Raw genomic sequence first — 27,615 nt, 5'->3', positions numbered from 1 at the left:
AGGATCGCATAACGATTTTTAATCTAGATATAAATGTATTTGCAAAGTTTGGTGGGATTCTGTCAAGAGGGGGCAAAATTAGAAGGGGGATCCCAAAATATTGTAAAGGCGTACAAAGTTGGTGCCATTTGATGAATCCACACAAATGTGGAGGACAAAAGTTTTCAGAAAGATTATAGACCTAATCTTGAATGTTTGTGTAAAGTCTGAATGGATTTTGTCAAGTGGCAGCTAAGTTGTATGACTATTGGATGTACATACATTTTGACACTAAAAATAAAACATGGGTGGATTTCCAGCAAACTTGTCTAAGGAGCATTGGCAAGGACCTTAAAGCACATTTTTGCAAATGTGCCCATGTTTTATTTTTTGACAAGTGTCATAATGTAGGTACAAAAAATTGCGATATACCTTTGGTGGCTGAGGTATACCCTGAGGCCATGGGCAGTGGCCACATTGTCTGGGTCATGGCATAAGGTCATGACCCCGACAATCTGGCTACTGGCCAAGACCATGAGGAACGACAAATGGGGTTAAAGTGGCCATGTCCACCTGGCGCAGGCTATGTTGTAAAGTTACTCAAAAGTGGGATAGGTTTGAAAGGGAAAAAAAAAATTGCTTGTGGTAATATGGTCATTGAGTTCTCTCTTCACCTTCTGCCGGCTTCCATCATGAAAAGGGAAGAGGGGCTCTGTGCGGAGCCCCACCATCCCTTTCCATGGTGGCCATCTTGGAAAAGGATTTTCCTTCCTACAGCGGGACACCATAAGAAGAATAATCCTTATTTTTTTAGCACCTCGGGTTCCCACCTTGGGAACCCAGGTGCTAATGGCTTTCATCCCCCATTGCAGGGGCTGGAATGGGGGATAACGGTCCGGAGCCCTCGTTACCTGCCCTCGCTTTGCTTGGGCCAATAACTTGGGCTGCTGGCTGTTATCCCATTCCAGTCCCTGGAACGTGGGATGAACGCCACATTATTCCCATTAGCATAACACAAAATGCTAATGGAAATGTTGGAAAATCTTACTGTGTCTATGTACTTTAGTGAGAAATGTAAAGTAGATGGAGGCTATAAGATTTTTTTTTAGTTCCATTTTTTAACTATGAAAGATGGTTCCTAAAGGAAACTTTCCTTTGTTGTTTTTTATGTATATTTTGTTGCAGGAGAGGGTAGAACGTATGGTGGGGAGGGAAATGAGGGAAGAGGCAGTAGCACTAATATGGAGGGCAGGTGGACAGGGGAACATGTTGTGCATGTGTTACTTCGAAAGCAGTTCGAAATTGCTTTTCCCGCAGAGTGGTGTGGAGCAGTATATGCAGATGACTGTTGTCTTCGAAAGATATGGACCAAGAGCCACTTTTATTGCTTGCAAGGTAGCTGGTGGGATTTTGTGTCCCACAGAAGTAGGCTGTGTGGTTACAGTATTGGTTGAGGAAGATGAGTTGGAGGAAGACAGCCTACGAAAGGAACAACCTTTCTGAGAGCATTACAGTGGTTGAATTTGGTGTGGCGGCGCACGGAGGTGGTCCCATAGGAGCACTGCCCAGGTAGTCCGCGACTGATTACAAAGTTGCATTCAGTGCATTTCACTTTGGTAGCTTTAGCCTTTGGTACATTCCCAACAGTGGTAAAGAACTGCCCCACCCATGATTCTATCTGGGTGCTAGAGGTAGGCACTTCCTCTATGTCAACTTCTTGGTCCTCTTCATTGTCTTTCGAAGTACTGCGCTTCTTTTGTTTTGGTGTAGGCCCTCCAGCTGGTGGTGCTGATGGCTCTTGGCGAGGAGGGATGGCAATAGCTGATGCCATTTTTAAGATGAATAGCAGTTTTGCTAATATTATTCCAAGTATGTGCTTTGTACTAGATTGTTAATGGATAATGAGTAAGAATAAGTGTAGGAGCTGTGCAAGGGGACATTTTCAGCTTGAAAGTTCCTAGATGAGTAGAAAATGCAGTTCAGACTGTCCTCGAAGCACGGACCCGATAGCAAAGTATATATATTCAGTGAAACAACTTTGTTAAAGGGACATTATGGTTACAAGTAAAACCCCCAAAAAACAGAAATTCGCCAGTTATGGTAAGCTAAGCAACCATAAATCATGTCATCATGGTGCACTGCTAAGACTAACACCCAGGACATCAAAGATGACATCATAAATGTCATTTTCCAATTCAAACCTAGGGCTTTGGCCATGCCGCATACCCCAATAAGCAAATCAGAGTACACATTTGCCCTTGCTCAGGGCCAGGCCCATTGCCAAGACACCAAAGTTATATCACCGTCTAACGAATTGTGGGCACATTTGTGGCAACATTTTGGAAAAGTGCAATATTTACATTTATTTTTGTTTACTGCCGAAATTGTAGCGCTGCATCATAGTGCTTCGGGGCAGCCTCTTGCCTCATTGTTCCTGCTGCCTTGCACATAAATAAGGCGATTTGTGTGTTCACCGGCCTACATTTCTTTGAACCATGTGGTGCTTTCAACATGGCCACCCAGGCCTTCTCTCCTTGGGAGATATTGTTGCTGGAGCCTTCGGCCTCCATCCAGCTCAGTGATTGACGGCTGAGTTGCCTTTTCTCCACCAACGAGGGACCGGCAGGCTTTAGCCGGCCCACCTCTAACACCCCTGTAAGCTTCCCTGTCCGCTTACAGGCCGCTTGATGAGACTTTCTGCCACAGCCTAACCCTCCGTGAGGCTGCTATCCCTTGACTATTGGACTACCATGACTCTCATACCATAGTTGCATCCTTCTTGATTTCCCTGTACTTCCTCTCTTGGTGGGTACTCTCAGCTCTCCCTGTTATGTGCTCATTTGAAGCTGTTTCTACACCCACCTTGCCATCTTTAACACCCCACTTTAACTCCTTAATCTACTGGGCCCTCATTTAACTTGAAACTCAAACTGGGCATATTTTGCATTTGATCTGTAAATTCAAACGTGGGCACATTTTGCATTTGATGTGTAAATTTAAACTCGGGTGCATTTTGCATTTCATCTGTAAATTTAAACTTGTGCGCAGTTTGCATTGGATCTGTAAATTCAAACTTGGGTGCATTTTGCATTTGATCTGTAAATTCAAAATTGGATGAATTTTGCATTTGATCTGTAAATTCAGACTTGGGAGCATTTTGCATTTGATCTGCAAATTCAAATTTGGGGCGCATTTTGCATTTGATCTGTAAATTCAAACTTGGATGCATTTTGCATCTAACTGTAAATTCAAACTTGTGTGTGTTTTTGCATTTCACTGGAAAGTCAAACTTTTTTGTATTTTGCATTTAACTTTGGCCATTGATTGTAACCTGCTAGCCCAGTGACTGTTCTATACCGCTGTACTTGCTTACTCCTCCATCTGCCTCCTCTCTTCCCACACATGGCGCTTTCTGTCTCTCCCATCTATTCCAACTGTTTCTCTATCAATAATACTTCCCTTCTCACTAAGTCTGGAAAGAAGAAGTTTAAAAAGGATATCTTGGCCTCCAACCCTGGTCTCCCTATCACTGATACCTACACCAGCGCCCCTTCCAGACAGACCCTCACTGACATCTTCTTTGTTGTTCCTTCGCCAGATCTATGGACCCCCAATATGATCTCTCTGCTCGGTCCTGTCTCCTCATCTCCCATTAACGGTGGCACTCGTTGGGAAGTCCTCATGGCTTCCTTCGACTCCTCCAGAGTCATCCTTAATGTCTACCTAAATGGCACTGTCATGGTCCAAGGACTTCAGGCCAACCTCCTCCTCTTCGATAGGCGGTTCCCTCACCTCATCAACTTCCTTTCTTCTCCGGCTGTGCCATCCTCTCATTCCTTGGCTACCTTGCCTATTCTTCCCTCTTCCTCTGCCCCTCTTCAGGCTACCTCCACAACTCTGCATTCCATACCTCTAACCTGTACCCCTCCTCGGAAGGTCTTTAAGGCTGGCAACCTTCTTCATCTTGCCACTCTCAACTCCCGCTCTGCTGCCAAACACTCCTCTGACATCTGCCACCTCCTTGAAGAATTGGACCTCGATGTCCTTGATCTTATGGAGACATGGTTCATGGCCAGCTCAGTCACAAGCTTTGGCACTCTCCTCCCTGATGGCTACAAGATCCTCTCTGCACCCAGATCCACTCGGTCTAGAGGGGGCATAGCTCTGATCTTTCCTGAGTGGATTTCTGCCACTATCATTCCCACTCAGATTTACTCCTCTTTCGAATGCCTTGTCTGCAGGCTCTCAATCTCTCCTAGCCACTCTCTTACCGTTGTTACTCTCTACCGGCCCCCTTGGCCAAATCACCCCATTTTTTTTTGTGTGCTGACCTCTCCTCCTCCCTCCTGGCCTCAACCACTCAACTCCTACTCCTCGGTGACCTCAACATTCACCTCGATTCTCCCTGTCCCTCATCCGTGCTCTTTTGCAACCTCTGCGATTCCCTCTCCCTCTCAATCCTCCCCTCTGGCCCGACGCACTCTGCAGGTCACACACTTGATGTCTTGACATCCTCTGGCATCCCCCTCTCTATCCCTCTGACCACTCCTCTCTCCTGGAGTGACCACTGCCTTCTCTCCTCTCATCTCTCACTCTCTTCCCCCAAACCAACCCACCCCAACACTACCACCTACATTCTCGGACATCCGACCTATGAAGCGTGTGTCAGCAGAGGCTTTCGCTGCCATCTTTTCTCCCACTCCACATCCTCTGGCTGACTCACACCCTGACACAACCCTGTCCCTTCTCTACTCTTATATTTCTGATACTCGTGATGCGCTTGCCTCTGTCATGAGGATCCACTTGAAGCCCAAAGCCAAGTGCAATTCCTGGTATGATTCTGACCTAGCTACACTTAAACGTAAGTGTAGGGCGGCTGAGAGGAAATGGCAGGCTTCTTGCTCATCCTCCGACAAACTTTCCTGTCTCCTGCTCTAAAGGCAATACCGACGATCTGTCCACACTAAGAAGAGAGCCCACATTCAAGCCCATCTCTCTGCGGCATCTAACAACTCAGCTGACCTCTTTAAAATCTGCAAGGAGCTTGCCAACCCTGCCGCAGTCTCTACCCCTCTTCTTGCCTCCCAGGCTCTATACAATGCCCTTGCCTCTCACTTTATCTCTAAAACCCAGGACATCCTGTCCATCCTCTCCTCACCTCCCGCTCCTATTCCCTCTATGTCTGTGCTTGCTGACTCCCCTTTAACCACAGCTCACCCTCCTTCTCCTCCTTTCCTCTTTTTTCCCCTGATGAGGTCACTAGACAAGTCCGATCTATGAAAGCTGCGTCAAAACAGGTTTGTCCCTGTTCCTCTAAAACGATTAAGGACCACATTGACATCCTTGCTCCAGCCCTTGCTGATTTTTGTAACCACTCCTTTGCCTCAGGATCCTTCCCCTCCTCTCTGAAGCACTCCCTTGTGCTTCCTCTTCTCAAGAAACCCACAGTTGATCCTTCCTGTTCGGCTAACTATCGTCCAATTTCCATTACTCCCTTTCTGGGCAAACTCCTGGAAAAGCTGGCCATCTCTCAGCTTAACCTTCATTTCGATTCTGTTGGCTGTCTCCATGACCACCAGTCAGGCTTCAGAGTGGCCAGAAGCATGGGAATTGCTCTCCTGAACATATTTGAGGATCTGCTCTCAAACCTTGACTCTAATATTCCCTCTGTCCTCATCCTACGCAATCTCTCTTCTGCCTTTGACTCGGTCAATCATACCATCCTGCTCAACCGTCTCCGTGATAACCTGGATATCACTGATCAGGCTCTGGCCTGGCTGACCTCTTTCCTCTCTGATTGACCCTCCCAGATCCAACTGGGGTCCTTCCTATCGTCAATCTTCCTCTCTACTTGTGATGTTCCCCAGGGGTCTAACCTCTCGCCCTGGCTTTTCAACCAATACCTGGCAACCATTTTCTACTCAAACTTTCAGTGCTACGCTGACAACACTCAACTCATTGTCAGGCTGCCCTTGGCCACCTCCTCTCTCTCTCTCATCTCTGATTGCCTAACTGCCATTCAAGATTGGTTTGCCGCCAATGACCTTTGTTGGAATGCCAGCAAGACAGAGATCCTCCTCATCGGCCCACCTTCACCATCCTTTCCCCTCACTATCTGGCCGGCCTCCCTTGGCCCTCCTCCTACCCCTACCTGCGAGGCTAAGAACCTCAGGGTCATCTTTGACTCCACACTTTCCTTCTCTGATGTCTCTAAAAGGAAAACTTCCTACTGCACCTCTGCAGAGGTACTCTGCCTTTCCTCTCCTTCCCCCAGAAGCTCACTGTCTCCCAAGCTCTGGTTTGCTCTAGGTTGGAACATTGTAACAGCCTGTTTCTAAATCTACCTGCTTCTACTCTCCGCCCTCTGCAACTAATCCAGAACAGGATTGCGAGACTTGTCCTTGGCCTCAAGCCCTGGGATCGTATCTCTTCAGCTCTGAAATCTCTCCATTGGCTCCCAGTGGATGCAAGGATTAAGTTCAAACCACTCTGCTTTGTCCACAAGGCTTTCTGGGGCCTGGGTCCAAAATACCTTCAGCTATCCCTCTGCAAATACCACCCCTCTCAAGCTCTTCGCTCCTCTACCTCTAACTCCCTCAGGGTCAGTCGCTTTTCAAAGAAACAAGCTGGGGGTAGATCCCTGTCTTCGGCTGCGGACACCCTCTGGAACAGCCTCCCTGCCACTCTAAAACTTGAGGAGAACCATCTCTGGTTCTGGAAGCACCTCAAGACCTTCCTCTTTGCTTTTGCCTTCGCTCCCCCTCTTCCCTGCTGATCTGTTCTCTCTTGGCACTGTGCTTCTGGCCACCCTCAGTCCGCCGGGCCCAGGTACCTGCTCACCCACCTGCTCATCCTGCCACCCTCCCGCACTGCCTCCAGGCCACCCCTTGCACTAGGGTCTGTATCTGTACCCATACAGTCCCCCCTTTTTCTTCCTGCACTTATCAGACCTACCCTGTCTGCTGCCTCAAACCCAGCACTTGCCACTTGCTGGCTGCACTACCACTGTTTGTTGCCTTCATTATTTTTTATTTTTTATTATTATGTATCTGTTTTCTCCTTTGTTCCACACTTTCCACTTCTCATCCCTTCCATGCACTTTTCCCATCCCCCTCTCCCATGCACTTGCGCGTTCTCAATGTCACTGGGCCTAGTAAGATCGCTGATCTGTTCTTCCCTGTTCCCCTCTCTTGCCTTGTCATGCTCTGAAACACTTGTGTACAAGCCCGATCGAAATAAATTTAGATATCAATAGCACAATTTTTTGTACTTACATGTGTTTGCAAGGTTTGGTGGGATTCTGTCAAGAGCGGGCAAAATTAGAGGGGGGTCTCAAAATAATGTAAAGGCTTATAAATGAGGTGTAATTTGACGAATGTACACTTAATTTGGCAAACTGATAATAGAAGTAGATATTAATGTTTTGCCGAAGTTTGGTGGGATTTTGTCAAGGGGGCAAAATTAGGGGGGGTTCCAATATGATGTAAAGGTTTATGAATGAGGTGCAATTTGACGAATCTACACTTATTTTGGCGAACTAATAATAGATCTAGATATAAATGTTTTTGCAAAGTTTGGTGGGAATTTGTCAACAGGGGGCAAAATTAGAGGGGGGTCCCAAAATATTGTAAAGGCTTATAAATGAGGTGCCATTTGACACATCTACAGAAAGGTTTGCAAAAAGATTATAGATCTAGATATAAATGTTTTCATAAAGTCTGAATTGATTTTTATTGTCATAATGTCGGTACAAAAAATAGTGATTTACCTTTGGTGACTGAGGTGTAGCCTGTGGCCATGGGCAGTGGCCAGATTGTCCGGGTCATGGAATAAGGTCATGATCCGGAAAATCAGGCTACTGGTCATGAGCACAAGGGACAACACATGGGGTTAAAGTGGCCATGTCTACCTGGGACTGGCTTCGTGGTAAAGTTATTTGAAATTGGGATAGGTTTGAAAGGGAAGAAATATGTGCTTGTGGTAATATGGTCATAGGGTTCTCTTTTTGCCTTCTGCAGGCTGCCATGGAAAGTGAAGAGGGGCCCTGTACGGAACCCCGCCTTCCCTTTCCATGGTGGCCATCTTGGATAAGGATTTTCCTTTCTACACCGGGACGCCTCTGGCGTCCCGGTGTAGGAAGAAAAATCCTTTTTTTTAGCACCCCGGGTTCCGACTTTGGGAACCTAGTGTGCTAATGGCCTTCATTCCCCATTACATGGGCTGGAATGGGGGGATAATGGTCCGGAGACCTCATTATCCACCCTCGCTTTGCTTGGGCTGATAACTTGGGCTGCCAGGTCGCTATCCACCGTTGCATCCCTGGAACGGGGGATAAACGCCACAATATCGCCATTAGCATAACACAAAATGCAAATGTAAATGTTGGAAAATCTTATTGAGTCTATGTACTTTACTGAGAAATATAAAGTAGATGGAGTCTGTACGTTTTTTTTAGTTCTGTTTTTTAACTGTGAAAGGTGGTTCTTAAAGGAACATTTCTTTTATTGTTTTGGGATGCATTTTTTTTTGGCAGTAGAGCTTAGAATGAAAGGTGGGGAGGGAAATGAAGGAAGAGGCACCAAACACTAATATTGAGGGGCAGGTGGACAGGGAAAATGTTGTGTGTGGGTTATTTCTAAGGTAGGGGGGCAGTGTTTATCATGCTCCTTGATTACAGCAGTGGTGGTGTCTCTTGGGGAGGAGGGATGGCATTAGCTGATTCCATTTTAAGATAAATAGCAGTTTTGCTAAAAGTATGTTCTGTGTATTAGATTGTAAATGGATGAGTAGGAATAGGTGTTGGAGCTGTGCAAGGGAAATTTTGAAGTTGAAAGTTCCTAGATCAGTAAAAAATGCAGTTCCGAACTGTCCGCGAAGCATGGATCTTATCGTGAAGTGCGGATGTGTTCTCGGACACATCATAATGCCGCGCGCCAGCATCTGGTCATGTGGCACTGTCTAGAAGGACCGCAATGAAGTCAGATGATCATTAAGGAATGAAAAAACGTTGTTAAGGGGACGTTATGGTTAGGTTGCACTCACAAAAACCTGTGAAATTCAATGAAAAAACGTTGTTAAGGGGACGTTATGGTTAAGTTGCACTCATAAAAACCTATGAAATTCAATGAAAAAACATTGTTAAGGGGACATTATGGTTAAGTTGCACTAATAAAAACCGATGAACTTCAATGAAAAAACTTTGTTAAAGGGATGTTATAGTTAAGTTGCGCTACTAAAAACCTATCAAATTCAGTAAAAAAAACATTGTTTTGTATATCAATCATATTTGTGATGTCATCTTTGATGTCATGGGTGTTATTCTTAGCAGTGCATGGTGGTGGCGTGAGTTATGGTTGCTAAGCTTACCATAACTGGCGAATTTCAGGTTTTTTTTGGTTTTACTTGTAACCATAACGTCCCTTTAACAAAGTTTTTTCACTGAATTTGATAGGTTTTTTGTAGCTTAATTTAACCATAACATCACTTTAACAAAGTTTTTTCATTGAAAATATATATATATTTATATATATATATATATATATGTATATATATATATATATATATAAATATATTATAGGGTGGTGATAGTCACCCTATAGTTAAGGTGAGCCGGACTACCATAGGAACCCCTCAAGATTCTATTATTAATAACTTTTGATTGGAGTAACAGATTTGACCAGTATTTGAAATTGATTGAAAACCTGTGCCCCCAGACAGTTTTGTAAAGATTTGTTAAAAAATGAGAAAGTTATTAAGCGTTCCCCAAAAATGTTTTTTCCAAAAGTCCCATTCATTTTCCCATAGACAAACAAGGTCAATTTCTGCCAAAGCGCACAGCCCAAACCGCTAAACGGATTTGGAATGGTCTGAAACAACCTGGGCATGAAGCGTTGACTTGTGATCTATGAATGGTTTGGACATATTCTGTGCAGTCATTTATTTAAATATTTGACAGAGAAGGGTGTGCCTGATCTCCAAAAATAGATAAGATATTTAGGGGATTTACCCCAAACCAGGGTTTTTTTAGAAATGAAACAACCGCAATCTTGTTTTTCTCTCAATGCAAGCGATATCTGTGACTATAGTGAGCATATGGGGAAATGAAACGCAGGAAAAATAGCTATTTACAGTTCAAAAACCATGCAAATCCCATCAGGCTACAGGTGGGGGAGTGGCTAGAGGGCACCAAGGGACATTTTGGGGTTGGAACGGGTATAGGGTCTGATTTCCTGTAGCCTCAGCTATAGCCTCGAATAGCCAACAACTGAAAGCAAACTGTGTCACAGAAACATTGGGCCTCATTACGAGTCCGGCGGTAACCTGCAGGTTTTTCCGGCTCGGTTACCGCCGGACTCATCTTACCATTCTGCCTCCGTGATTCCTGGAATTACCGGGGCATTACGACCCTGGTGTCCCGGAATTCAGGAGGCGGAATTCGGTAAATCCCCATTCCCATTGAGTCCCGTAGGACACAATGGGAATGGGGAAGTGGAAATACCGGCACCATCTCGTGATGGTGCTGGTGTTTCCACATCTGCCTGCAGGCGGGCGGTGTTAAACCCGCCAGGTCAGACCTGGCGGAAACGCCACCTCCCGCATGCAGGACTCGAGATCGGGCGGTTTACCGCCACTGTTATTTCGGGACCGCCCGACCCGTAATGAGGCCCATTGTGTGTTGTGGGGGAAAGGGAGAGGGGCAGGGGAGGTGAGGAGCCAGCACAGATGAGGGCCTGGGTGGTAGGAAAGCATCATTTTTTGCCGATATTCAAGGGTATTAAGGTGGAGTATGTGTAGTTCGGTAACTGCGGTTACAGTTTTGTTTGGGAAAAATATTTTTACAGCTATAGTGACATCAGGGGTGAAAAAGCATGATTGCCATCCAGGACTCCCATCCACATAGTAACCAGGACAGACCCTGCTTAGCTTCAAAGTGAGGAAGGGGCCAGTCTCCTCATGCCATGTTGGCCAACAAATGAGCCAGATTTTCAAGACCACTTAGTGGACAGGCTGGCCCTTTCCTTGCTTCGAAGCTAAGCAGGGTCAGCCCGGCTTTGAAGCTAAGCAGGGGCATTCCTGAGTACTGCATGGATGGCCGACCGAATGGGCATCTGAATTTTTTATTTTAATTTTAAACCATGCTACTAACAGTCCTTGAAAGTTTTGCGCTCAGAGACCATTTTTTGCCTTTTGCTGAATTGCATTCTGGTATTTGTAGTCTCCCAGTCAATAATACAAAAAATCTGTATGTTTACAGCAATAGTGGTTTTCCCATCCCTGAAGTAACTGGGATGAACACTGCTTAGTTTCAAAGTGAGGAAGGCGGTCAGCCCCCTAAAGCCATGTTGCAACATATTTGATCCCACCTTACAAGAACACTCAGGGTCATCATTTAGGGGTCACCAGGAGTCGCCCCTGTGACCCCTGAGGTCTCCTTTGTTACCCGTAAATTAAGATTTCTTGTTTTTTTAAATTGAGGCTCCTGGGTGGTGGCCAGAAGCTTGTGGTTCTTTGTTTCTGGAGTGGCTGGTTTTCTGAAAGTTATAGCCCGTAACATAGCTCAGTGGGTTGAGTGCTCGCTGCTGCAATGTGTGTGTGATATGCAGGTTGCAGGTTCGACTCCCGGCATGGTCAACTCAGCCTTTCATCCTGCTGAGGTTGATAAACGAGTACCAACACAGGTTGGGTGATATTGTATGTATATTTTTTTATTATTTATTTATTCATATTTGTTAAGTGCACAACAGCCCGTGGGAATTGTGGAGTTAGTTACAGACAATGAGGAAAGCTTAGTTACAGTAGAAGCATAAATACAATTTGCACAGGTTGCAGAATACAGTGAGTTGGGTGTAATAGGAAGAGGTGGGGGGAGCTAGTGGGTGGATGTGAGAGGAGTGTTAGTTGAAGAGTGAAGTTTTCAGGTTTCTGTGAAAGGCAAGGAGTGAGGTATCAGCTCTGAGGGAGGTAAGGAGCGAGTTCCATAGCTTATGTGCTAAGTAAGGGAAGCCTAGCCCTCCTCCTTTGGTTCTGTTGATGTGTGGGATAATGAGTTGATTAGTGTAGCATGTTCTGATTGGTTGGGCTGAGGTGGATCTGGATAGTGTCTCTGATAGGTATGAGGGTGTTGTGAGGTTGATGCATTTGTGAGCAGTAGTGAGGATTTTAAATGTGATTCAGTCCTTGACTGGAAGCCAATGAGCTGCCTGCTGGCTTGAGAGATGTGATCTCTTCTAGGAATGCTTAGTGCTGCTCTTAGCGCATTGTTTTCAGTGACTTGGAGTTTGTTTAGGTTCTTTATAGAAGTGTCTGCTAGGAAAGCATCGCAGTAATCTAGTTTCGCACCTATGGTGTCTCTTGCTATTGAGAGGCGGTTGGACATGGTTAGGAAGGGTTTTATGACATTGCTGTGTTTAGTGCTTAGGGCTGAGGCTGAGGCAATAGCATTGACTTGCTTATCCGAGGACACCGTAGCGTCGATGTGCACCCCTAGTGTTTTTTACGGAATATTGAATGGGAATGATGGAGTTGTCAATGTTAAAGTTGGAGTAGAGGCTGTCTAGCTTGGATAGGGTTAGGCTTTCGACCGAGGATAAGGATCTCTGTCTTGTCTCCATTAAGACAGGGGCCATTCTCAGCCATCCAAGCTTGGATGGTGGCGTAGATTTGTTGTAGTGCTGCTGCATCTTTAACATATGATCCGGTTAGTGGTAGGAGTACTTGGGTATCGTCTGCATAGTTGGTATATGCAATCACAAGAGCATCGAGTTTATCAAAAAGTATGGGCTTAGTGAAGAGATTGTATAGCGTAGGAGCAGTGCATGATCCTTGTGGGACACCGCAGTGGATGGTGGTAGGTGCTGCCTTTGCTATGTTCGAGAAAACTTTCATTGCTCTGCCTTCTAGGAAGGAGGAGATCCAGGAAGTCGCTTGATTGGAGAATTGCACTGCTTGGGTGAGGTGAGTAGTGAGAGTTTTGTGGTCTACCAAGTCGAAGGCAGCCGAGAGGTCTAGGAGGAGGGCAGGCTTTCCTTTATCCAGACTTTGAGTGATTTGGTTTTTTAAGTCTAGTATGGCCGTTTCTGTGCCGTGCCCTTTGTGGAACCCAGATTGTCTTTTTCCCAAAATAGAATTAGTCTCCATGTGTAGTTGAATCTGGTTGTGAGCCTCTTTGTCAAGTATATTTAATAGAAATGGGACGATGGTTATGGGCCGGTAGTTGTTGGGTTGTGCCGGATCAAGAGAGGGTTTTTTCAGGAGGGGATGTACCCATGCCTCTTTTGAGACTGTCAAGGACTATGCCTGTCTTGAATGAGGAGTTGATAAAAGCCGTTAGGAGAGGCGCAAGGTCCTTAGCACAATCTTTTATGATCTTGGGGGGCAATGATATTTGTTCTATATGAAGCGCTTAAGCGTAAGTGCTATACAAAACCACATAATTTTCGTTTGGCCTTGGATGTCTGCTTGCATTTACAGTAATTTGGTAATATGGGCATATACGCACCGATATTAATCATACATATGGTGGTCCATTCTAGTATGAAATGTATATCACTTAACAGTGATATCCTAACCATATTTTTTGTATTGTACTTAGAATCAACTCTATGTGAAGCCACTTCGTGGTTTGTCAAAGGGTGAAAGATCATGTTGCATCGCTTGCCGTGATGTCACCTCAGGGTGGGGTCAAATGGTCTCACTTCCTATGATGTCATCAGAGGTCAAGGGTCATGTGACCTCACCTCCGCTACCCACAGCCTTTTGGTGAAATGACGTCCCTGAGAACACTTACAGAAACATGGCCTAAGGGGACTGATCCTTCCTCTCTTTGAAACTAAGCCGTATCAGTCCTGCTTATTGCATGGATGGCAGATAGTCCACAGTCCTGAATTCCATGTGTTTTCTTCTTTAAATATCTCATAACACACAGCATCTGCAATATTTGTTTTAGACCATGCTACTGTCAGTCCTTGAAAGTTTTGCACTCAGAGACAATTCTTTTGCCTTTTGACGAATTGCATTCTGTTGCAGTCTCACAGTGAACATGGGGGGAATAATGCCACAATTGTACACTTTTGCCTAACATAGTTCTATAAGTATTCTATAACATACCATAGTATATTTCAGTTATACTATGGTATGTGTAGTTAGCTTTATAACGCAGAGTATCGTTGAAAGCCAGACATGGGGGTGAGGAGGGGAAATTATGAGAGGGCAAGTAGGTCATGAGTATTTTCCCACGTTGTGGCAAGAGAGTTTTCAATCCTGGACACTGGTGCAGCTATTTTCCCCTGATTGTGGATGCTTTTCAGGGCACCAGTAAAGGAACATGTGGGTGGACAGTAACCTTTTTTCAGCGGGCAGATGCAACCCTTTTTTTTTGTTTTTGAGGTTGGTACGCTTGCTCAAGAATTTGGATACCAGGATTTTACTCAGATTTACATGTTCCCAGTTCCAAGTGCAGACGCTTACCCGCAAGACAACAAGCACTTGTTCCATATTGGGATTTTGTTTTCCATGTAATATTTAACTATAGATTGCTGGGTTTAAAAGGTGAGCTCCTTTTATACTTTGCCAGTATATTTTGCTCAGGCTATTTTTCTGGTGTTCATTACTTTAAGTCCAATTGTATTTTGTCTTCCACACTTAACTGTAAGCAGATGGTCAATTAAACTACATTTGTATATTTCACTTTAAAATATGTGGCCACTTACTGTGTGAATATTCATGGGTGCCAGCTTTTAATTTTTGCTATGGGGCAAAAATACCTGGGCATATGGTATACTTGCAGCTGATCATTTTTTACTCTTATCCGTGCTGCATAAATGGGCTTAGTTGGGGTTGTGGATGAATCACAACAGTCACCGTGAGACCAGCCAGACAACAAATGTCTTGTAGCACGTTGCTTAACCAAAGTGTGTGATCCTCGGCAAATAATTTAATCTGACTGCACGTTGACTGAAAACATTGTGAGTTCTCAAAGCCTGCAATCTTTTATACCTAATAAAAAAAGAAACAGATATATTAATAGCTACAGTGGGTTTCCCATCCGTGGAGTGACCAGGACTGACCCTGCTTAGCTTTAGAGAGAGGAGGGGGATGGGCATGTCGCATAATAAATAAATCCGCCTTACAAGACCACTTAGAGCAGCATGGCCTGAGGAGGCCGGATCCTTCCTCGCTTTGAAGCTGTGCATATGTTGTTCTTGCAGCTGATTATTTTTTTCCCTTTTTTACGTGCTGCTTAAATGCGGTTAGTTGGGGTTGTGCGATGTATCACAACAGACACCAAGAGACTGTCCATTAAACAAGAACTTGTAGCATGCTGATTAACCAAAGTATGTGATCCTCAGCAAATAATTTAATCACACAGGGCATTAACTAAAAACACTGGGAGTTCTCAAAGCCTGCAATCTTTTATACATAATTCGAAAATAGATACTTTTACAGCTACAGCGACATCTGGGTGAAAAATAACTGGTGACCTGGGTCTCCCATCCATGCAGTAACCAGGACTGACCCTAGTTAGCTTTAAAGTGAGGAAAAGGACAGCCCTTCAGGCCATGGTGCCTAATAAGTACAGTAATGGTACAGGACCACTTGGAGCAACATGGCAACATGATGTTATCTCTGAGGTCACCATTGTGGTCATAGGCTGTGCAATAAGGGCACGAAGTTAAGGTAGTTTTAGCTCAATTTCAGGGGGGTTGTTGCATTAGGCTCTTACCTTGATGTCGCTGCAAACAAAGTTTTCTCTATGAGGTTTTAAGGTTTTGTTACAATGAATTGCTCACTTTAACATCCTTGCAACTAAAGTGTTTCCCTTCAATACATTTATATGTTTATATACATATACATATTTCAAAATGCTTTCCAGAATGCAGCTTGTTGCAGCAGACCTCCCTAATGGTATTGTTATGACCCCCGGATATAGTCAAGAATCAATGCCCAAAAAGCCAGTGACAAACCATCATGTAGACACACGCACACACCAGTGACATAGGCAAAACTAGTCAATGCATATCATTCCAAGATGGCAACTGTTAAGAAAGATTTCGTAATTGTAGGTAATTTTCCTTCCATGTGGCAACCCCTAAACTTTTTGCTGTTGTTTTTCACCTTGTTCTTGACTTTGCCAGAGAAGTGCAGCCTTCTGCCGCACTCCTCTGGGCTTTCGCTCCTTTCTTACGGGGAAACTGACATGCCCTTAAAACAGTCAGTACCGTGGAACGCTGTTTCTCATAGTTTCTTTTATCATGTTGCGGCTTTCGTGCAACATGACACAAGAGGGCACTGTAAGCTAAGTTACAGCTCTCTTGGGTCTCTAGCCTTCTACAGGCCCTAGATACTCGTTTAGGATTGTATCTGATCGGTGCAAGTGATTCAGGGACGGGAATGGTGGCAGCGATCGTTTCTTGTGTTTTGAGCTCCTTTTGGCGTTCTAAGCGCGTTTCTCGCGCTTAACCCAAAATGGTGGCCTGGCTCCCAAAATGGCCAGACCACGAGGCTCCTTTGTCCTGTCCGCTGACCGTCTTGCTCCCTTCACCTTCCCCAGGTCGAGCCGACCCAGGGCCTTCCTTATTTGGGCATGTTCTTTCCCGCGAAACACGGATGCTTTCGCGGGCTTCTACATGTCTTGTGTGTGCCTCCAGGATGTGGGCTGGGATGTCTGGTCCCAATACACATCCTGGGTGCCAGAGAGTCTAGGGTGGTGTGAATGCCTGGGACCACCGTGGTCCGTGATTGGTCCACGAATGGTGTGAGTGTTGATGAGCGGATCTCCCATTGGTTTCCCTCCGTTTTGGCGCGAAGGGAACCGTGGATAAGAGGGGGCTGGAAACACCACTACCACGTCGATCTCCTGAGTTCTCACGAACGAAGGAATACAGGAGCCAAGTATCCTGCAACCACGAGGCTGGACCGAGGAATCGCTGGTGACCCGCTGAAGGACTTCTCCTCTGCACTGCTGTCGCCTTGTGAAACCCTTTTCACCTTTGATCGAACCAGAAGGCCTGTACTGGTACTTCGACCCTTGGAATAGCGGGAATAGCTATTCTCGGCATCTGCACCATCTCCTGCCAGTAAGCCTTCGGAAGCGTCTCTGGGCCATCCAGCTGACTGACCAGCTTACACGGGAGCCTTGCTCTGTAACCGCCGCCAGGTTGTGTAGTATTTCGAGTCCTTGTCACTCTCACACGCTTCGTACACTTGGCGTTCCCAGGTCTGAAGTGAGTAGTGTACATTTGGCTCAGATACACACGGCCGCTCCGTTGCCCTGCTGTGGTAACAAACTGTGCGGGTTTCTTCGATTGGGACGTCTTTTTACTCAACACGACGACGAGGCGTTCCCTGCTCTTCTGAACCTGCCAGCTGCTGAAACTGATGCGGAGAAGCCTGGGTCTGCTTGCATCGGGGACCGGTGAGTAGCATAGCTAGGATCTGGTCGCCCTCCTGCAGGAGCCCATTGCTGTTCCCGCTGTGTCAAACAGCACCCTTTTCCGTACTCACGCTCTGCTTCTGCCCACTGTGGAGGCTGCGCTTGAGTCGCGGAACTTGTTCTTCTTCTTTTGTGCACTAAACTGAACTGCCTGATTTCCCTCGAAGAGCTTCTTCTTTTGCCCGTTGGCACCAGCGCGTGCAGGTACTTTTGAGCACAAGGCTCCACTCTTCGCAGGGCTCGGACTTCCATCTAGTTAGGTGCCTCTGAAGGCGAACTGGGTCTAAGCATTATTGCGCACTGCCTGTTTTCCCTCCCTTTTAGGTGGACTACACATTTCGTGCATATAACGCTTGAGACTTGTTGTATTTGTATATATATTGTGTTGATATGGTATGTGTTGGTTTACTATCGTTATATTGTGATTTTCTCGCTACGGTCATTGTTTTAAAGGCCTTGGAATAAATGTGTATATATTTTTAATATAACAACTGTTTGGAGTAGTTTGTAAGTGATCTTGCTTTGTGTGCTCATTGCGGGCTTTCAGTCACCCTCACCCCTCTTGAGACCTAGTCTTGACCGCCGCGATGGCTACCTTGATTGGTCTGGCTCGTCCAGAGGTTACCCTGTTCCAAGTAATTAGGTTGGCCTTCTGAACTTCTGCGCCACCAGGACAGAGTTCAGAAATCCGTCTTAATAAATTGGTGTACAGCAGTGGGATACGACTGAAGGTATCCAGTGTTGCGCACGAACTAAGGCATTTCAGGTTATTCCAACCAGGACACGTAGTGAATTGTTGTAGTATAACTTTAAAAAGGCCATAGTCCTATCTAACAGTATGGAAACAAATACCTTGTTAACTTTAAATGCTTCCAAATCAGAAACATTGAAAAAGATGTGTGCGGAGAGAGGTGTTTCCTCTCAAGGCACGAAATTGGAAATGATCCAAAGAATCGTGGCGTGGCAAGAAGCGCAGCTTGACGCTATAACTTCTGAGGACAGTGCGGAAGGAGGTGGGGCTGCTCTCACTGGTAGAACCGACGGTTCTGCCGCTGCACTGATCCATCGCGACCACGAGGACAGGGAGGATGAGATGTCTAATGTTTCCTCTGCCAGTGCTGATGGGGAGGCTATGCTTGAATTCAAGAAGCAAGAGCTGCGGTTTAGGCAGCAGGAGCTTGAATTCAGCAAAGCCAAACTAAAAATCGAACAGGCAGAAAAACAAAAAGACAGGGATCACCAGTTGGAACTGGCCAAGCTTCAGTTTGCAAATGGGTCCAAGGGTCCTGGACATGGGTCTGGGGCTTCCTCTCATCCACGGTTTCCGAAAGATCTGCTCAGTGTGTATGAAGAAAGGAATGACATTATGGACTGGCTGAATGCGTTTGAGTATGCATGCGAAGTTCAACAAGTTGACAATGCTGATAAGATTGCCTGGTTTCTCAGCAGACTGCCCCATTCTGGCTGTAGTTCCATTATGGAAATGTCGAAGGCTGAGCGAGCTGATTTCGCAATGTTAAAGCAAACTCTCATTTTAAAGTTTGGGAAGACTCCGGCCTAATATTTGAAACGTTTCAGAGAGTATAAGAAAAAGGAAGGTGGTACTTGGGTATCTTATGTCACTGAGTCCTTGAAAAACTTAACTGGCTGGGTCGAAGGTTATAAGGTTTCTACCTTCGAAGGCATGATAAATCTTGTCATGCTGGAACATATTTTTGCATCTTCTTCCCCGGAGCTTAAGCAGCATTTGGCCGATTCGAAGGAGATAGATCCTAAGAAGCTGGCCATTGCAGCAGACTTATGGGTGTCACATCGAGTGTCCCATAAGGACAAAACTCATCCTGGTAAGCAGGAGGAAGGGAAAAAGTCCAAAGATATGGAGGGTGGAGAATCTGATAAATCTTCTTCTCATAAGGGCCACAAAAAGAAAAATGAGGGTAAGACACAAGAGAACTCACAGGGTAGTGGAGGTCAGCCTCCGAAACAGAACTCTGGTTACAATAAGCCTCCCTATGTAAACAGACCCAATGGATCTTGTTTTGCTTGTGGAGCAACTGACCACGTGAAGGGGGATCCCCGGTGTAAGGTTAGACCTTTGGGGGTCCACTCCGCTAATCTGGCCTTCTCCTCCTACGAGGAAGAAGAGATTACAGGAGCATCCTTCTCCTCAGACTCATTTCCCAGCGGGATAGAGGCTGAGGTAGTTTTAGTTTCCCTGGGTTCCTGGGAGCCTAAAGTCGCAGAGGCTTATGCTAAGATTCCGGATAATACCAAGCACTACTTTAAAGACAGTGTGCTGATCAATGGAGTAGATACTCCAGCTCTTAGGGATAGTGGGTGCAGTCGCACTGTAGTGGATTCTACCTTGGTAGACTCAGAGGAAGTTGCCAGAGCTACTCTGATGCCCACTAAGTTGGCTGACGGCCCACTCCGTATGTTCCCAGTAATACCTGTAAATCTTACTTTAAATGGTACAGCAGTCAGGATTCCAGTGAGCATTCAGAGAAACGTCCCGGGAAAGGTCTTGTTAGGTAATGATCTCAGAGCTTTAGGGCTCGTAGGAGACACTGCCGAAAGACCCTACACACGGTCTCAAGCACGGGCAGCATTGGCCAAGACCAATACGCCGCCCCAGCCGAAGGGGAAACCCAAGGCGAAAGGAGTCGACAAGTCAAGACGAGGGAAAGAGAATATTCCCCCGAGCTCGCCTACCACTGCGGTGGAGGAAGTTGGTCAATCGCCCGGGCCTGACGAGGAGGTGGCGATGCCTGAAGTATTTGACCCCAACGATCATCCTGAACTAAAAGACTTGTTAGTTGAAGGAGGTCCTGATAGGGACGAATTCAGTAAAGGCCAACGTGAGTGCCCATCTCTGGAAGGCCTAAGGAGGCAGGCCTGCTCCCAGCTTGAGGGTGAACCCTGGGACGCATAGGATTTATTGGGAAGGTGGACTCCTGTATAGTGAGCCCACAGAGTCTACAGAAGGAGACCATAGGAGGTTGGTGGTTCCCCTTGCTGTTAGGCCCTTCCTCCTGCAGTTGGCGCATGAAGTTCCCCTTGCTGGTCACCTTGGTATGAAGAGGACCAAGCAAAGGTTATCCATGCACTTCTACTGGCCCAAGATGGGGGTGCAAGTAGAAAGTCACTGCAGGAGTTGTGCCTCCTGCCAGTTGTCTGGTAAGGTTGGCGCGACAATCCAAGCTCCGTTGGTACCGCTCCCAGTTGTGGGGGTACCATTTGAAAGGGTAGGGATCGACATCGTTGGTCCCCTTGACCCGCAAACATCCTCGGGCAATAAGTTTATCCTGGTGCTGGTCGACCATGCAACCAGATATCCTGAGGCCATCCCATTGAAAACTGTAACTGCCAAGTCAGTTGCAAAAGCTTTACTTGGCATATTTACTAGGGTTGGCTTCCCTAAAGAAGTTGTGTCGGATCGTGGCAGCAACTTTATGTCGAAGTATATGCAGGCTATGTGGAAAGAATGTGGGGTCACCTACAAGTTCTCTTCTGCATACCACCCCCAGACCAATGGTCTGGTGGAACGTTTCAACAGAACGTTAAAGAGCATGATTGGGGCTCTGGAGGAACCTCAGAGAAGAAAATGGGATCTTCTTTTACCATGCTTACTGTTTGCCTACCGAGAGGTACCACAGGAGGGTGTTGGCTTCAGCCCCTTCGAACTTCTGTTCGGTCATCCCGTACGGGGACCCTTAGCCATCGTCAAAGAGGGATGGGAGATGCCCACTCCCCCTGTTACTACCAACGTAGTTGATTATGTGCTAGGGCTCAGAAAACGGATGGTACTTCTGATGGGCTTGGCTAGTGATAAATTGAAGGCAGGACAAGCACTGGTGAAACATTGGTACGACCAGAAGGCTTCCCTCATCAACTTTACACCTGGTCAGCAAGTCCTGATCATGAATCCCATAAGGCCTCGAGCTTTACAGGACAAATGGTCAGGCCCTTACACAGTGGTGGAGCCCCTGGGTGAGGTTAACTATTTAGTGAACCTTGGAAGGCCTGGACAGGCTCCAAAAGTGTTTCACGTGAATAGGCTGAAGGCTTTCGTCCCAAGAGTCGAAATCGCAGCACTGCTACTGGCTTCAGATGTTGAGGAAGAGGAGTCTGAACCTCTCCCCGACCTGTTCCAAAGCGGTCCTTCAGATAGCTCCTTTGAGGGTGTCCGAGTGGCCCCTCACCTGACTTCTGATCAGCAGGCTGAGGTGAAAAGTTTGCTTAGGCAGTTTTCCCCCCTGTTTTCACAGTCGCCTGGTTTGACACCTTGGTGCAAACATAACATTGACACAGGAGACAGTGTACCTACCAAAAGTAGGGGATACAGGATGTCAGACAAAGTACGGTCTTATATTAAGCGAGGTCAACAAGATGTTAGACCTTGGGGTGATTGAACCCTCTAGTAGTCCTTGGTCGAGCCCTGTGGTTTTGGTTCCAAAGGCAGGCACTTCTGAATTGAGGTTCTGCGTGGATTACAGGGCTCTGAATGCTGTCACCAAGACAGATGCACACCCCTTGACTCGAACAGATGAGCTGGTGGATACTTTGGGTGCCTCCAAGTACCTCATCACGTTTGACCTCACTGCTGGCTATTGGCAAATAGCTTTAGCAGAACATGCCAAGGAGAAGACAGCATTTTCTACTCCAGACGGCCTTTACCAATTCCAGGTAATGCCGTTCGGGTTGAAGAATGCACCTGCCACTTTCCAGAGGCTTGTGAATCATGTGTTGAATGGGTTGGACGAATTCTGTCTTGCATATCTGGACGATATAGCAGTTTTCAGTGCCACCTGGGAAGACCATGTGAAACACCTCGGGGTTGTGCTCCAGGCTCTTCAGAAAGCACACCTGACCATAAAGGCTAGTAAATGCCAGATTGGACAAGGCTCAGTGGTTTACCTTGGACATGAAGTAGGTGGAGGGAGGATACAGCCTCTTCCCAGTAAAGTACAAGCAGTACAAGACTGGCCTACCCCACTACACAAACCCAAGTGAGAGCCTTCTTAGGACTCACGGGGTATTACCGCAATTTTGTGGCAGACTATGGCACCATAGCTGCCCCTCTGACTGCCCTCACAACTCCGAAGAAACCCAAGAAGGTAACTTGGACCGACGAGTGTGAGAAGGCCTTCAATGGCTTAAAAGACTCCTTGTGCCAGGCCCCTGTCCTCAGGTCCCCTGATTATCAAAGACCTTTTATCGTGCAGACGGACGCCTCTGACACTGGGATAGGAGCTGTACTATCACAAGTAGATGAGAAGGGTAAGGAACACCCTATTGGTTTTATTAGCCGCCAGCTTAAGGACAGAGAGCTCAGATGGTCCACGGTAGAGAAAGAATGTTTCTCTGTTGTGTGGGACCTAAGGAAGCTGAGGCCCTACCTCTATGGGACCCACTTCACTGTGCAAACTGACCATAAGCCCTTAAAGTGGCTAATGAACATGAATGGGGAGAATCCAAAGTTGCTTAGGTGGTCCATAAGTCTACAAGGCTTCGACTTCACTATTGAGCATAGGCCAGGTGTCCAACATAGCAATGCTGATGGGTTGTCCAGAATGTTTAACCGACCTGAACAAGAGACTCATCCAGGGGTGGATTAGTTCCCCCTGTCCATAGTCTGGGAGGGGCGAGTGTTAAGAAAGATTTCGTAATTGTAGGTAATTTTCCTTCCATGTGGCAACCCCTAAACTTTTTGCTGTTGTTTTTCACCTTGTTCTTGACTTTGCCAGAGAAGTGCAGCCTTCTGCCGCACTCCTCTGGGCTTTCGCTCCTTTCTTACGGGGAAACTGACATGCCCTTAAGACAGTCAGTACCGGGGAACGCTGTTTCCCGTAGTTTCTTTTATCATGTTGCGGCTTTCGTGCAACATGACACAAGAGGGCACTGTAAGCTAAGTTACAGCTCTCTTGGGTCTCTAGCCTTCTACAGGCCCTAGATACTCGTTTAGGATTGTATCTGATCGGTGCAAGTGATTCAGGGACGGGAATGGTGGCAGCGATCGTTTCTTGTGTTTTGAGCTCCTTTTGGCGTTCTAAGCGCGTTTCTCGCGCTTAACCCAAAATGGTGGCCTGGCTCCCAAAATGGCCAGACCACGAGGCTCCTTTGTCCTGTCCGCTGACCGTCTTGCTCCCTTCACCTTCCCCAGGTCGAACCGACCCGGGGCCTTCCTTATTTGGGCATGTACTTTCCCGCGAAACACGGATGCTTTCGCGGGCTTCTACATGTCTTGTGTGTGCCTCCAGGATGTGGGCTGGGATGTCTGGTCCCAATACACATCCTGGGTGCCAGAGAGTCTAGGGTGGTGTGAATGCCTGGGACCACCGTGGTCCGTGATTGGTCCACGAATGGTGTGAGTGTTGATGAGCGGATCTCCCATTGGGTCCCCTCCGTTTTGGCGCGAAGGGAACCATGGATAAGAGGGGGCTGGAAACACCACTACCATGTCAATCTCCTGAGTTCTCACGAACGAAGGAATACAGGAGCCAAGTATCCTGCAACCACGAGGCTGGACCGAGGAATCGCTGGTGACCCGCTGAAGGACTTCTCCTCTGCACTGCTGTCGCCTTGTGAAACCCTTTTCACCTTTGATCGAACCAGAAGGCCTGTACTGGTACTTCGACCCTTGGAATAGCGGGAACAGCTATTCTCGGCATCTTCACCATCTCCTGCCAGTAAGCCTTCGGAAGCATCTCTGGGCCATCCAGCTGACTGACCAGCTTACACGGGAGCCTTGCTCTGTAACCGCCGCCAGGTTGTGTAGTATTTCGAGTCCTTGTCACTCTCACACGCTTCGTACACTTGGCGTTCCCAGGTCTGAAGTGAGTAGTGTACATTTGGCTCATATACACACGGCCGCTCCGTTGCCCTGCTGTGGTAACAAACTGTGCGGGTTTCTTCGATTGGGACGTCTTTTTACTCAACACGACGACGAGGCGTTCCCTGCTCTTCTCAACCTGCCAGCTGCTGAAACTGACGCGGAGAAGCCTGGCTCTGCTTGCATCGGGGACCGGTGAGTAGCATAGCAAGGATCTGGTCGCCCTCCTGCAGGAGCCCATTGCTGTTCCCCGCTCTGTCAAACAGCACCCTTTTCCGTACTCGCGCTCTGCTTCTGCCCACTGTGGAGGCTGCGCTTGAGTCGCGGAACTTGTTCTTCTTCTTTTGTGCACTAAACTGAACTGCCTGATTTCCCTCGAAGAGCTTCTCCTTTTGCCCGTTGGCACCAGCGCGTGCAGGTACTTTTGAGCACAAGGCTCCACTCTTCGCAGGGCTCGGACTTCCATCTAGTTAGGTGCCTCTGAAGGCGAACTGGGTCTAAGCATTATTTCGCACTGCCTGTTTTCCCTCCCTTTTAGGTGGACTACACATTTCGTGCATATAACGCTTGAGACTTGTTGTATTTGTATATATATTGTGTTGATATGGTATGTGTTGGTTTACTATCGTTATATTGTGATTTTCTCGCTACGGTCATTTTTTTAAAGGCCTTGGAATAAATGTGTATATATTTTTAATATAACAACTGTTTGGAGTAGTTTGTAAGTGATCTTGCTTTGTGTGCTCATTGCGGGCTTTCAGTCACCCTCACCCCTCTTGAGACCTAGTCTTGACCGCCGCGATCGCTACCTTGATTGGTCTGGCTCGTCTAGAGGTTACCCTGTTCCAAGTAATTAGGTTGGCCTTCTGAACTTCTGCGCCACCAGGACAGAGTTCAGAAATCCGTCTTAACAGCAACCAATATGTACAATGGCAATAGCAGCAAAATGGCCTTGGAATTAGCCTGCAGATGTAATAACAAGAGTCAGTGCAGTGTTTCAAAGTCTCTGCACTATGTATATCACGCCCCATAGGCGCTTCCTTGATTCGCGTTCATTTTGCAAGCACCTGAATGCTTGCCTAATGATTACTGTGACTGTCCTCGAGTTTCCCCGCATATGAAATCTCTGAACACCTGATTCTTGCATGAAGAAAGAAAGACAGACACTTAATTAATGCAGCTGTGACTGAACGTTCAAGCAAGCTGTGAATGTAACATAGCATTCGGAAGGCAGTTTCTGTGAATCTCAAAACGTACCTGATCTTCTAGACTTCTCCGACGCACTAATCCAAAGGGATTAAAAGATCCAAAATATGTGGTTGCGCCACCCTCATCGTATTCACAACCCATAGCTTGATGTGCTGCCTTGAGGTGATCAAAATAATCATGGGTACTCCCTTTCTGTCCCACTACCCTCTTCATTCTTGCTTTAATCTGAATGATAAACAAGCAGCATTTCAAGGCCAACATTAGCAGTTAACGACAAGGACGCTTGTGTTCTACCACAGGTAGAGGACACTTTTCATCAATAGCAGGCACAAGGAAGGTAGACCGGCTATTGTATAAATGCTGAACACAGACCATATGAAAAAGGTGCACATAATCCAGAATAGACAGATGACTCAGATTAGCTGCCTAAAATAATGCAAAAGGGTTTAAACATCGATACCACAAACCAATTGAAAGCGAGGAGAAAGATACAGATACTATAGCATAGCTGGCGGATGAAGATTAGAAGCTACCAGGAACAAGTCCATATTCAGGCATACTGAGATTAGAAGAGGGACATGGATTTCAAGAAGTGTGCAATTAGAGAGAAAAGTAGCACTGGTGTGCAATATATCAATCCTCACTATTATTACAGCAGAAGCAACCCTATAAACAGTGAAACCATGAGTGAGGCTTTTTTGACTCTGAAACCCTGAGAACAAAATCCCTCTGAAGCGTGACAATTTCCAAAGGTTTCGGGTCTGGTAATTTTGACAGGTTAGGCAATACGAAATTAAATGAGATGACCAGGATCACATGTTGGTTAAGAGGTGAGGCTGGGATTTGCACCCACTCTGTAATGTCTGCACTGTGCATTTTCTTTTCCAGTTCTTATCATGTACTAAAATCATCCCATTTTATAGAACCGACCTGAAAAGTACACAATTCACATAATTCAACATGACAATTTCTAAAAACAAAACGTTATAGAAGCATACTATGCAAAATGGGACCCATTCCAGCTTTTTTTGTCTCCATCAACAAGGGATGTATATATGTACCAGCATTTTAGTTGTTGTGATCCTAATAGAATTTTATCCAGGTTTTTATTTTGTATTTTAAACGCCAAAAACACAGGATTGTGAAATTGTTATTTATAGGCGTACAGAAAAACCTTTGAATTGTACAATAGGGCAAGCCGTTTTTTGTGTCAACTAAGCAGACCTTACAATATGCTTGCCAGAGGCCTGTGATATCTGGTCCACTATCATCTCTCTAGAACCCCTCCACTACAGGATGAATGCTACAGTAGTTTAATATGCTTGCCAGAGGCCTGTGATATCTGGTCCTCTATCATCTCTCTAGAACCCCTCCACTACAGGATGAATGCTACAGGAGTTTAATATGCTTGCCAGAGGCCTGTGATATCTGGTCCTCTATCATCTCTCTAGAACCCCTCCACTACAGGATGAATGCTACAGGAGTTTAATATGCTTGCCAGAGGCCTGTGATATCTGGTCCACTATCATCTCTCTAGAACCCCTCCACTACAGGATGAATGCTACAGGAGTTTAATATGCTTGCCAGAGGCCTGTGATATCTGGTCCTCTATCATCTCTCTAGAACCCCTCCACTACAGGATGAATGCTACAGGAGTTTAATATGCTTGCCAGAGGCCTGTGATATCTGGTCCTCTATCATCTCTCTAGAACCCCTCCACTACAGGATGAATGCTACAGGAGTTTAATATGCTTGCCAGAGGCCTGTGATATCTGGTCCACTATCATCTCTCTAGAACCCCTCCACTACAGGATGAATGCTACAGGAGTTTAATATGCTTGCCAGAGGCCTGTGATATCTGGTCCTCTATCATCTCTCTAGAACCCCTCCACTACAGGATGAATGCTACAGGAGTTTAATATGCTTGCCAGAGGCCTGTGATATCTGGTCCTCTATCATCTCTCTAGAACCCCTTCCACTACAGGATGAATGCTACAGTAGTTTAATATGCTTGCCAGAGGCCTGTGATATCTGGTCCTCTATCATCTCTCTAGAACCCCTCCACTACAGGATGAATGCTACAGGAGTTTAATATGCTTGCCAGAGGCCTGTGATATCTGGTCCACTATCATCTCTCTAGAACCCCTCCACTACAGGATGAATG

Source organism: Ambystoma mexicanum, chromosome 11 (assembly GCF_040938575.1).
Source record: "Ambystoma mexicanum isolate Mex_15411 chromosome 11, UKY_AmexF1_1, whole genome shotgun sequence".
Classification (NCBI taxonomy): Eukaryota; Metazoa; Chordata; class Amphibia; order Caudata; family Ambystomatidae; genus Ambystoma; species Ambystoma mexicanum.
The sequence above is the reverse complement of the archived record's forward strand: the minus strand, read 5'-3'. Positions refer to the sequence as shown.